The sequence below is a fragment of the Pongo abelii genome, chromosome 22, assembly GCF_028885655.2.
Source record: "Pongo abelii isolate AG06213 chromosome 22, NHGRI_mPonAbe1-v2.0_pri, whole genome shotgun sequence".
Classification (NCBI taxonomy): Eukaryota; Metazoa; Chordata; class Mammalia; order Primates; family Hominidae; genus Pongo; species Pongo abelii.
In genome coordinates this window covers 3,411,912-3,424,406 of record NC_072007.2, presented here as the reverse complement: position 1 = coordinate 3,424,406, position 12,495 = coordinate 3,411,912, and positions in this window count along the sequence as shown.

Below are 12,495 nucleotides of genomic sequence, written 5' to 3'. Positions count from 1 at the left end.
GTTCATGTCCTTCGCCCACTTTTTGATGGGGTTGTTTGGTGTTTTCTTGTAAATTTGTTGGAGTTTATTGTAGATTCTAGTTATTAGCCCTTTGTCAGCTGAGTAGGTTGCGAAAATTTTCTCCCATTTTGTAGGTTGCCTGTTCACTCTGATGGTAGTTTCGTTTGCTGTGCAGAAGCTCTTGAGTTTAATTAGATCCCATTTGTCAATTTTGGCTTTTGTTGCCATTGCTTTTGGTGTTTTACACATGAAGTCCTTGCCCATGCCTATGTCCTGAATGGTATTGCCTAGGTTTTCTTCTAGGCTTTTTATGGTTTTAGGTCTAACGTTTAAGTCTTTAATCCATCTTGAGTTGATTTTTGTATAAGGTGTAAGGAAGGGATCCAGTTTCAGCTTTCTACATGTGGCTAGCCAGTTTTCCCAGCACCATTTCTTAAATAGGGAATCCTTTCTCCATTTCTTGTTTTTGTCAGGTTTGTCAAAGATCAGATAGTTGTAGATATGTGGCATTATTTCTGACGGCTCTGTTCTGTTCCATTGATCTATATCTCTGTTTTGGTACCAGTACCATGCTGTTTTGGTTACTGAAGAGTCGTTGTATAGTTTGAAGTCAGGTAGCGTGATACCTCCAGCTTTGTTCTTTTGGCTTAGGATTGACTTGGTGATGCGGGCTCTTTTTCGGTTCCATATGAACTTTAAAGTAGTTTTTTCCAATTCTGTGAAGAAAGTCATTGGTAACTTGATGGGGATGGCATTGAATCTGTAAATTATCTTGGGAAGGATGGCCATTTTCATGATACTGATTCTTCCTACCCATGAGCATGGAATGTTCTTCCATTTGTTTGTATCCTCTTTTATTTCCTTGAGCAGTGGTTTGTAGTTTTCTCCTTGAAGAGGTCCTTCACATCCCTTGTAGGTTGGATTCCTAGGTATTTTATTCTCTTTGAAGCAATTGTGAATGGGAGTTCACTCATGATTTGGCTCTCTGTTTGTCTGTTATTGATGTATAAGAATGCTTGTGATTTTTGTACATTGATGTTGTATCCTGAGACTTTGCTGAAGTTGCTTATCAGCTTAAGGAGATTTTGGGCTGAGACAATGGGGTTTTCTAGATATACTATCACGTCATCTGCAAACAGGGACAATTTGACTTCCTTTTTTCCTAATTGAATACCCTTGATTTCCTTCTCTTGCCTAATTGCCCTGGCCAGAACTTCCAACACTATGTTGAATAGAAGTGGTGAGAGAGGGCATCCCTGTCTTGTGCCAGTTTTCAAAGTGAATGCTTCCAGGTTTTGCCCATTCAGTATGATATTGGCTGTGGGTTTGTCATAAATAGCTCTTATTATTTTGAGATACGACCCATCAATACCTAATTTATTGAGAGTTTTTAGCATGAAGGGTTGTTGAATTTTGTCAAAGGCCTTTTCTTCATGTATTGAGATAATCATGTGGTTTTTGACTTTGGTTCTGTTTATATGCTGGATTACATTTATTGGTTTGCGTATATTGAGCCAGCCTTGCATCCCAGGGATGAAGCCCACTTGATCATGGTGGGTAAACTGTTTGATGTGCTGCTGGATTCGGTTTGCCAGTAATTTATTGAGGATTTTTGCATCAATATTCATCAAGGATATTGGTCTAAAATTCTCTTTTTTGGTTGTGTCTCTGCCCAGCTTTGGTATCAGCATGATGCTGGCCTCATTAAATGAGTTAGGAAGGATTCCCTCTTTTTCTATTGATTGGAATAGTTTCTGAAGTAATGGTTCCAGTTCCTCCTTGTACCTCTGGTAGAATTCGGCTGTGAACCCATCTGATCCTGGACTCTTTTTGGTTGGTAAGCTATTGATCATTGCCACAATTTCAGCTCCTGTTATTAGTCTATTCAGAGATTCAACTTCTTCCTGGTTTAGTCATGGGAGAGTGTATGTGTCGATTAATTTATCCCTTCCTTTTTTTTTAAATTTTTTTTCTTTTCATCATTATTATTATTATTAATATTATTATTATTACTATTATACTTTAGGCTCTATGGCACATGTGCGCAACGTGCAGGTAAGCTACATATGTATACATGTGCCATGCTGGTGTGCTGCACCCACCAACTCGTCATCTAGCATTAGGTATATCTCCCAATGCTGTCCCTCACCCCTACCCCCACCCCACAACAGTCCCCGAAGTGTGATGTTCCCCTTCCTGTGTCCATGTGTTCTCATTGTTCGATTTCCACCTATGAGTGAGAATATGTGGTGTTTGGTTTTTTGTTCTTGCGATAGTTTACTGAGAACGATGATTTCCAATTTCATCCATGTCCCTACAAAGGATATGAACTCATCATTTTTTATGGCTGCATAGTGTTCCATGGTGTATATGTGCCACATTTTCTTAATCCAGTCTATCATTGTTGGACATTTGGGTTGGTTCCAAGTCTTTGCTATTGTGTATAATGCCGCAATAAACATACGTGTGCATGTGTCTTTATAGCAGCATGATTTATAGTCCTTTGGGTATATACCCAGTAATGGGATGGCTGGGTCAAATGGAATTTCTAGTTCTAGATCCCTGAGGAATCGCCACAGTGACTTCCACAAGGGTTGAACTAGTTTACAGTCCCACCAACAGTGTAAAAGTGTTCCTATTTCTCCACATCCTCTCCAGCACCTGTTGTTTCCTGACTTTTTAATGATTGCCATTCTACCTGGTGTGAGATGGTATCTCATTGTGGTTTTGATTTGCATTTCTCTGATGGCCAGTGATGGTGAGCATTTTTTCACGTGTTTTTGGGCTGCATAAATGTCTTCTTTTGAGGAGTGTCTGTTCATGTCCTTCGCCCACTTTTTGATGGGGTTGTTTGGTGTTTTCTTGTAAATTTGTTGGAGTTCATTGTAGATTCTGGATATTAGCCCTTTGTCAGCTGAGTAGGTTGCGAAAATTTTCTCCCATTTTGTAGGTTGCCTGTTCACTCTGATGGTAGTTTCGTTTGCTGTGCAGAAGCTCTTGAGTTTAATTAGATCCCATTTGTCAATTTTGGCTTTTGTTGCCATTGCTTTTGGTGTTTTACACATGAAGTCCTTGCCCATGCCTATGTCCTGAATGGTATTGCCTAGGTTTTCTTCTAGGCTTTTTATGGTTTTAGGTCTAACGTTTAAGTCTTTAATCCATCTTGAGTTGATTTTTGTATAAGGTGTAAGGAAGGGATCCAGTTTCAGCTTTCTACATGTGGCTAGCCAGTTTTCCCAGCACCATTTCTTAAATAGGGAATCCTTTCTCCATTTCTTGTTTTTGTCAGGTTTGTCAAAGATCAGATAGTTGTAGATATGTGGCATTATTTCTGACGGCTCTGTTCTGTTCCATTGATCTATATCTCTGTTTTGGTACCAGTACCATGCTGTTTTGGTTACTGTAGCCTTGTAGTATAGTTTGAAGTCAGGTAGCGTGATGCCTCCAGCTTTGTTCTTTTGGCTTAGGATTGACTTGTTGATGCTGGTTCTTTTTTGGTTCCATATGAACTTTAAAGTTGTTTTTTCCAATTCTGTGAAGAAAGTCATTGGTAACTTGATGGGGATGGCATTGAATCTGTAAATTACCTTGGGAAGGATGGCCATTTTCATGATACTGATTCTTCCTACCCATGAGCATGGAATGTTCTTCCATTTGTTTGTATCCTCTTTTATTTCCTTGAGCAGTGGTTTGTAGTGTTCTCCTTGAAGAAGTCCTTCACATCCCTTGTAAGTTGGATTCCTAGGTATTTTATTCTCTTTGAAGCAATTGTGATTGGGAGTTCACTCATGATTTGGCTCTCTGTTTGTCTGTTATTGATGTATAAGAATGCTTGTGATTTTTGTACATTGATGTTGTATCCTGAGACTTTGCTGAAGTTGCTTACCAGCTTAAGGAGATTTTGGGCTGAGACAATGGGGTTTTCTAGATATACTATCACGTCATCTGCAAACAGGGACAATTTGACTTCCTTTTTTCCTAATTGAATACCCTTGATTTCCTTCTCATGCCTAATTGCCCTGGCCAGAACTTCCAACACTATGTTGAATAGAAGTGGTGAGAGAGGGCATCCCTGTCTTGTGCCAGTTTTCAAAGTGAATGCTTCCAGTTTTTGCCCATTCAGTATGATATTGGCTGTGGGTTTGTCATAAATAGCTCTTATTATTTTGAGATACGACCCATCAATACCTAATTTATTGAGATTTTTTAGCATGAAGGGTTGTTGAATTCTGTCAAAGGTCTTTTCTTCATGTATTGAGATAATCATGTGGTTTCTGACTTTGGTTCTGTTTATATGCTGGATTACATTTATTGATTTGCGTATATTGAACCAGCCTTGCATCCCAGGGATGAAGCCCACTTGATCATGGTGGATAAGCTGTTTGATGTGCTGCTGGATTCGGTTTGCCAGTAATTTATTGAGGATTTTTGCATCAATATTCATCAAGGATATTGGTCTAAAATTCTCTTTTTTGGTTGTGTCTCTGCCCAGCTTTGGTATCAGCATGATGCTGGCCTCATTAAATGAGTTAGGAAGGATTCCCTCTTTTTCTATTGATTGGAATAGTTTCTGAAGTAATGGTTCCAGTTCCTCCTTGTACCTCTGGTAGAATTCGGCTGTGAACCCGTCTGATCCTGGACTCTTTTTGGTTGGTAAGCTATTGATCATTGCCACAATTTCAGCTCCTGTTATTAGTCTATTCAGAGATTCAACTTCTTCCTGGTTTAGTCATGGGAGAGTGTATGTGTCGAGGAATTTATCCCTTTCTTTTTTTTTTAATTCTTTTTCTTTTTATCATTATTATTATTATTATTACTATTATACTTTAGGCTCTATGGCACATGTACGCAACGTGCAGGTAAGCTACATATGTATACATGTGCCATGCTGGTGTGCTGCACCCACCAACTCGTCATCTAGCATTAGGTATATCTCCCAATGCTGTCCCCACCCCTCCCCCCACCCCACAACAGTCCCCGAAGTGTGATGTTCCCCTTCCTGTGTCCATGTGTTCTCATTGTTCGATTTCCACCTATGAGTGAGAATATGTGGTGTTTGGTTTTTTGTTCTTGCGATAGTTTACTGAGAACGATGATTTCCAATTTCATCCCTGTCCCTACAAAGGATATGAACTCATCATTTTTTATGGCTGCATAGTATTCCATGGTGTATATGTGCCACATTTTCTTAATCCAGTCTATCATTGTTGGACATTTGGGTTGGTTCCAAGTCTTTGCTATTGTGTATAATGCCGCAATAAACATACGTGTGCATGTGTCTTTATAGCAGCATGATTTATAGTCCTTTGGGTATATACCCAGTAATGGGATGGCTGGGTCAAATGGAATTTCTAGTTCTAGATCCCTGAGGAATCGCCACTGTGACTTCCACAAGGGTTGAACTAGTTTACAGTCCCACCAACAGTGTAAAAGTGTTCCTATTTCTCCACATCCTCTCCAGCACCTGTTGTTTCCTGACTTTTTAATGATTGCCATTCTAACTGGTGTGAGATGGTATCTCATTGTGGTTTTGATTTGCATTTCTCTGATGGCCAGTGATGGTGAGCATTTTTTCACGTGTTTTTTGGCTGCATAAATGTCTTCTTTTGAGGAGTGTCTGTTCATGTCCTTCGCCCTCTTTTTGATGGGGTTGTGTGGTGTTTTCTTGTAAATTTGTTGGAGTTCATTGTAGATTCTGGATATTAGCCCTTTGTCAGATGAGGAGGTTGCGAAAATTTTCTCCCATTTTGTAGGTTGCCTGTTCACTCTGATGGTAGTTTCCTTTGCTGTGCAGAAGCTCTTGAGTTTAATTAGATCCCATTTGTCAATTTTGGCTTTTGTTGCCATTGCTTTTGGTGTTTTAGACATGAAGTCCTTGCCCATGCCTATGTCCTGAATGGTATTGCCTAGGTTTTCTTCTAGGGTTTTTATGGTTTTAGGTCTAACGTTTAAGTCTTTAATCCATCTTGAGTTGATTTTTGTATAAGGTGTAAGGAAGGGATCCAGTTTCAGCTTTCTACATGTGGCTAGCCAGTTTTCCCAGCACCATTTATTAAATAGGGAATCCTTTCTCCATTTCATGTTTTTGTCAAGTTTGTCAAAGATCAGATAGTTGCAGATATGTGGCATTATTTCTGACGGCTCTGTTCTGTTCCATTGATCTATATCTCTGTTTTGGTACCAGTACCATGCTGTTTTGGTTACTGAAGCCTTGTTGTATAGTTTGAAGTCAGGTAGCGTGATGCCTCCAGCTTTGTTCTTTTGGCTTAGGATTGACTTGGTGATGCGGGCTCTTTTTCGGTTCCATATGAACTTTAAAGTAGTTTTTTCCAATTCTGTGAAGAAAGTCATTGGTAACTTGATGGGGATGGCATTGAATCTGTAAATTACCTTGGGAAGGATGGCCATTTTCATGATACTGATTCTTCCTACTCATGAGCATGGAATGTTCTTCCATTTGTTTGTATCCTCTTTTATTTCCTTGAGCAGTGGTTTGTAGTTTTCTCCTTGAAGAGGTCCTTCACATCCCTTGTAGGTTGGATTCCTAGGTATTTTATTCTCTTTGAAGCAATTGTGAATGGGAGTTCACTCATGATTTGGCTCTCTGTTTGTCTGTTATTGATGTATAAGAATGCTTGTGATTTTTGTACATTGATGTTGTATCCTGAGACTTTGCTGAAGTTGCTTATCAGCTTAAGGAGATTTTGGGCTGAGACAATGGGGTTTTCTAGATATACTATCACGTCATCTGCAAACAGGGACAATTTGACTTCCTTTTTTCCTAATTGAATACCCTTGATTTCCTTCTCTTGCCTAATTGCCCTGGCCAGAACTTCCAACACTATGTTGAATAGAAGTGGTGATAGAGGGCATCCCTGTCTTGTGCCAGTTTTCAAAGTGAATGCTTCCAGGTTTTGCCCATTCAGTATGATATTGGCTGTGGGTTTGTCATAAATAGCTCTTATTATTTTGAGATACGACCCATCAATACCTAATTTATTGAGAGTTTTTAGCATGAAGGGTTGTTGAATTTTGTCAAAGGCCTTTTCTTCATGTATTGAGATAATCATGTGGTTTTTGACTTTGGTTCTGTTTATATGCTGGATTACATTTATTGGTTTGCGTATATTGAGCCAGCCTTGCATCCCAGGGATGAAGCCCACTTGATCATGGTGGGTAAACTGTTTGATGTGCTGCTGGATTCGGTTTGCCAGTAATTTATTGAGGATTTTTGCATCAATATTCATCAAGGATATTGGTCTAAAATTCTCTTTTTTGGTTGTGTCTCTGCCCAGCTTTGGTATCAGCATGATGCTGGCCTCATTAAATGAGTTAGGAAGGATTCCCTCTTTTTCTATTGATTGGAATAGTTTCTGAAGTAATGGTTCCAGTTCCTCCTTGTACCTCTGGTAGAATTCGGCTGTGAACCCATCTGATCCTGGACTCTTTTTGGTTGGTAAGCTATTGATCATTGCCACAATTTCAGCTCCTGTTATTAGTCTATTCAGAGATTCAACTTCTTCCTGGTTTAGTCATGGGAGAGTGTATGTGTCGAGGAATTTATCCCTTCCTTTTTTTTTAAATTTTTTTTCTTTTCATCATTATTATTATTATTAATATTATTATTATTACTATTATACTTTAGGCTCTATGGCACATGTGCGCAACGTGCAGGTAAGCTACATATGTATACATGTGCCATGCTGGTGTGCTGCACCCACCAACTCGTCATCTAGCATTAGGTATATCTCCCAATGCTGTCCCTCACCCCTACCCCCACCCCACAACAGTCCCCGAAGTGTGATGTTCCCCTTCCTGTGTCCATGTGTTCTCATTGTTCGATTTCCACCTATGAGTGAGAATATGTGGTGTTTGGTTTTTTGTTCTTGCGATAGTTTACTGAGAACGATGATTTCCAATTTCATCCATGTCCCTACAAAGGATATGAACTCATCATTTTTTATGGCTGCATAGTGTTCCATGGTGTATATGTGCCACATTTTCTTAATCCAGTCTATCATTGTTGGACATTTGGGTTGGTTCCAAGTCTTTGCTATTGTGTATAATGCCGCAATAAACATACGTGTGCATGTGTCTTTATAGCAGCATGATTTATAGTCCTTTGGGTATATACCCAGTAATGGGATGGCTGGGTCAAATGGAATTTCTAGTTCTAGATCCCTGAGGAATCGCCACAGTGACTTCCACAAGGGTTGAACTAGTTTACAGTCCCACCAACAGTGTAAAAGTGTTCCTATTTCTCCACATCCTCTCCAGCACCTGTTGTTTCCTGACTTTTTAATGATTGCCATTCTACCTGGTGTGAGATGGTATCTCATTGTGGTTTTGATTTGCATTTCTCTGATGGCCAGTGATGGTGAGCATTTTTTCACGTGTTTTTGGGCTGCATAAATGTCTTCTTTTGAGTAGTGTCTGTTCATGTCCTTCGCCCACTTTTTGATGGGGTTGTTTGGTGTTTTCTTGTAAATTTGTTGGAGTTCATTGTAGATTCTGGATATTAGCCCTTTGTCAGCTGAGTAGGTTGCGAAAATTTTCTCCCATTTTGTAGGTTGCCTGTTCACTCTGATGGTAGTTTCGTTTACTGTGCAGAAGCTCTTGAGTTTAATTAGATCCCATTTGTCAATTTTGGCTTTTGTTGCCATTGCTTTTGGTGTTTTACACATGAAGTCCTTGCCCATGCCTATGTCCTGAATGGTATTGCCTAGGTTTTCTTCTAGGCTTTTTATGGTTTTAGGTCTAACGTTTAAGTCTTTAATCCATCTTGAGTTGATTTTTGTATAAGGTGTAAGGAAGGGATCCAGTTTCAGCTTTCTACATGTGGCTAGCCAGTTTTCCCAGCACCATTTATTAAATAGGGAATCCTTTCTCCATTTCTTGTTTTTGTCAGGTTTGTCAAAGATCAGATAGTTGTAGATATGTGGCATTATTTCTGACGGCTCTGTTCTGTTCCATTGATCTATATCTCTGTTTTGGTACCAGTACCATGCTGTTTTGGTTACTGTAGCCTTGTAGTATAGTTTGAAGTCAGGTAGCGTGATGCCTCCAGCTTTGTTCTTTTGGCTTAGGATTGACTTGGTGATGCGGGCTCTTTTTTGGTTCCATATGAACTTTAAAGTAGTTTTTTCCAATTCTGTGAAGAAAGTCATTGGTAACTTGATGGGGATGGCATTGAATCTGTAAATTACCTTGGGAAGGATGGCCATTTTCATGATACTGATTCTTCCTACCCATGAGCATGGAATGTTCTTCCATTTGTTTGTATCCTCTTTTATTTCCTTGAGCAGTGGTTTGTAGTTTTCTCCTTGAAGAGGTCCTTCACATCCCTTGTAAGTTGGATTCCTAGGTATTTTATTCTCTTTGAAGCAATTGTGAATGGGAGTTCACTCATGATTTGGCTCTCTGTTTGTCTGTTATTGATGTATAAGAATGCTTGTGATTTTTGTACATTGATGTTGTATCCTGAGACTTTGCTGAAGTTGCTTATCAGCTTAAGGAGATTTTGGGCTGAGACAATGGGGTTTTCTAGATATACTCTCACGTCATCTGCAAACAAGGCCAATTTGACTTCCTTTTTTCCTGATTGAATACCCTTTATTTCCTTCTCTTGCCTAATTGCCCTGGCCAGAACTTCCAACACTATGTTGAATAGAAGTGGTGAGAGAGGGCATCCCTGTCTTGTGCCAGTTTTCAAAGTGAATGCTTCCAGTTTTTGCCCATTCAGTATGATATTGGCTGTGGGTTTGTCATAAATAGCTCTTATTATTTTGAGATACGACCCATCAATACCTAATTTATTGAGAGTTTTTAGCATGAAGGGTTGTTGAATTTTGTCAAAGGCCTTTTCTTCATGTATTGAGATAATCATGTGGTTTTTGACTTTGGTTCTGTTTATATGCTGGATTACATTTATTGGTTTGCGTATATTGAACCAGCCTTGCATCCCAGGGATGAAGCCCACTTGATCATGGTGGATAAGCTGTTTGATGTGCTGCTGGATTCGGTTTGCCAGTAATTCATTGAGGATTTTTGCATCAATATTCATCAAGGATATTGGTCTAAAATTCTCTTTTTTGGTTGTGTCTCTGCCCAGCTTTGGTATCAGCATGATGCTGGCCTCATTAAATGAGTTAGGAAGGATTCCCTCTTTTTCTATTGATTGGAATAGTTTCTGAAGTAATGGTTCCAGTTCCTCCTTGTACCTCTGGTAGAATTCGGCTGTGAACCCATCTGATCCTGGACTCTTTTTGGTTGGTAAGCTATTGATCATTGCCACAATTTCAGCTCCTGTTATTAGTCTATTCAGAGATTCAACTTCTTCCTCGTTTAGTCATGGGAGAGTGTATGTGTCGAGGAATTTATCCCTTTCTTTTTTTTAATTTTTTTCTTTTTATCATTATTATTATTATTATTATTATTATTATTATTATACTTTAGGCTCTATGGCACATGTGCGCAACGTGCAGGTAAGCTACATATGTGTACATGTGCCATGCTGGTGTGCTGCACCCACCAACTCGTCATCTAGCATGAGGTATATCTCCCAATGCTGTCCCTCCCCCCTACCCCCACCCCACAACAGTCCCCGAAGTGTGATGTTCCCCTTCCTGTGTCCATGTGTTCTCATTGTTCGATTTCCACCTATGAGTGAGAATATGTGGTGTTTGGTTTTTTCTTCTTGCGATAGTTTACTGAGAACGATGATTTCCAATTTCATCCATGTCCCTACAAAGGATATGAACTCATCATTTTTTATGGCTGCATAGTATTCCATGGTGTATATGTGCCACATTTTCTTAATCCAGTCTATCATTGTTGGACATTTGGGTTGGTTCCAAGTCTTTGCTATTGTGTATAATGCCGCAATAAACATACGTGTGCATGTGTCTTTATAGCAGCATGATTTACAGTCCTTTGGGTATATACCCAGTAATGGGATGGCTGGGTCAAATGGAATTTCTAGTTCTAGATCCCTGAGGAATCGCCACAGTGACTTCCACAAGGGTTGAACTAGTTTACAGTCCCACCAACAGTGTAAAAGTGTTCCTATTTCTCCACATCCTCTCCAGCACCTGTTGTTTCCTGACTTTTTAATGATTGCCATTCTACCTGGTGTGAGATGGTATCTCATTGTGGTTTTGATTTGCATTTCTCTGATGGCCAGTGATGGTGAGCATTTTTTCACGTGTTTTTTGGCTGCATAAATGTCTTCTTTTGAGGAGTGTCTGTTCATGTCCTTCGCCCACTTTTTGATGGGGTTGTTTGGTGTTTTCTTGTAAATTTGTTGGAGTTTATTGTAGATTCTAGTTATTAGCCCTTTGTCAGCTGAGTAGGTTGCGAAAATTTTCTCCCATTTTGTAGGTTGCCTGTTCACTCTGATGGTAGTTTCCTTTGCTGTGCAGAAGCTCTTGAGTTTAATTAGATCCCATTTGTCAATTTTGGCTTTTGTTGCCATTGCTTTTGGTGTTTTACACATGAAGTCCTTGCCCATGCCTATGTCCTGAATGGTATTGCCTAGGTTTTCTTCTAGGGTTTTTATGGTTTTAGGTCTAACGTTTAAGTCTTTAATCCATCTTGAGTTGATTTTTGTATAAGGTGTAAGGAAGGGATCCAGTTTCAGCTTTCTACATGTGGCTAGCCAGTTTTCCCAGCACCATTTATTAAATAGGGAATCCTTTCTCCATTTCATGTTTTTGTCAAGTTTGTCAAAGATCAGATAGTTGCAGATATGTGGCATTATTTCTGACGGCTCTGTTCTGTTCCATTGATCTATATCTCTGTTTTGGTACCAGTACCATGCTGTTTTGGTTACTGAAGAGTTGTTGTATAGTTTGAAGTCAGGTAGCGTGATACCTCCAGCTTTGTTCTTTTGGCTTAGGATTGACTTGGTGATGCGGGCTCTTTTTCGGTTCCATATGAACTTTAAAGTAGTTTTTTCCAATTCTGTGAAGAAAGTCATTGGTAACTTGATGGGGATGGCATTGAATCTGTAAATTATCTTGGGAAGGATGGCCATTTTCATGATACTGATTCTTCCTACCCATGAGCATGGAATGTTCTTCCATTTGTTTGTATCCTCTTTTATTTCCTTGAGCAGTGGTTTGTAGTTTTCTCCTTGAAGAGGTCCTTCACATCCCTTGTAGGTTGGATTCCTAGGTATTTTATTCTCTTTGAAGCAATTGTGAATGGGAGTTCACTCATGATTTGGCTCTCTGTTTGTCTGTTATTGATGTATAAGAATGCTTGTGATTTTTGTACATTGATGTTGTATCCTGAGACTTTGCTGAAGTTGCTTATCAGCTTAAGGAGATTTTGGGCTGAGACAATGGGGTTTTCTAGATATACTATCACGTCATCTGCAAACAGGGACAATTTGACTTCCTTTTTTCCTAATTGAATACCCTTGATTTCCTTCTCTTGCCTAATTGCCCTGGCCAGAACTTCCAACACTATGTTGAATAGAAGTGGTGAGAGAGG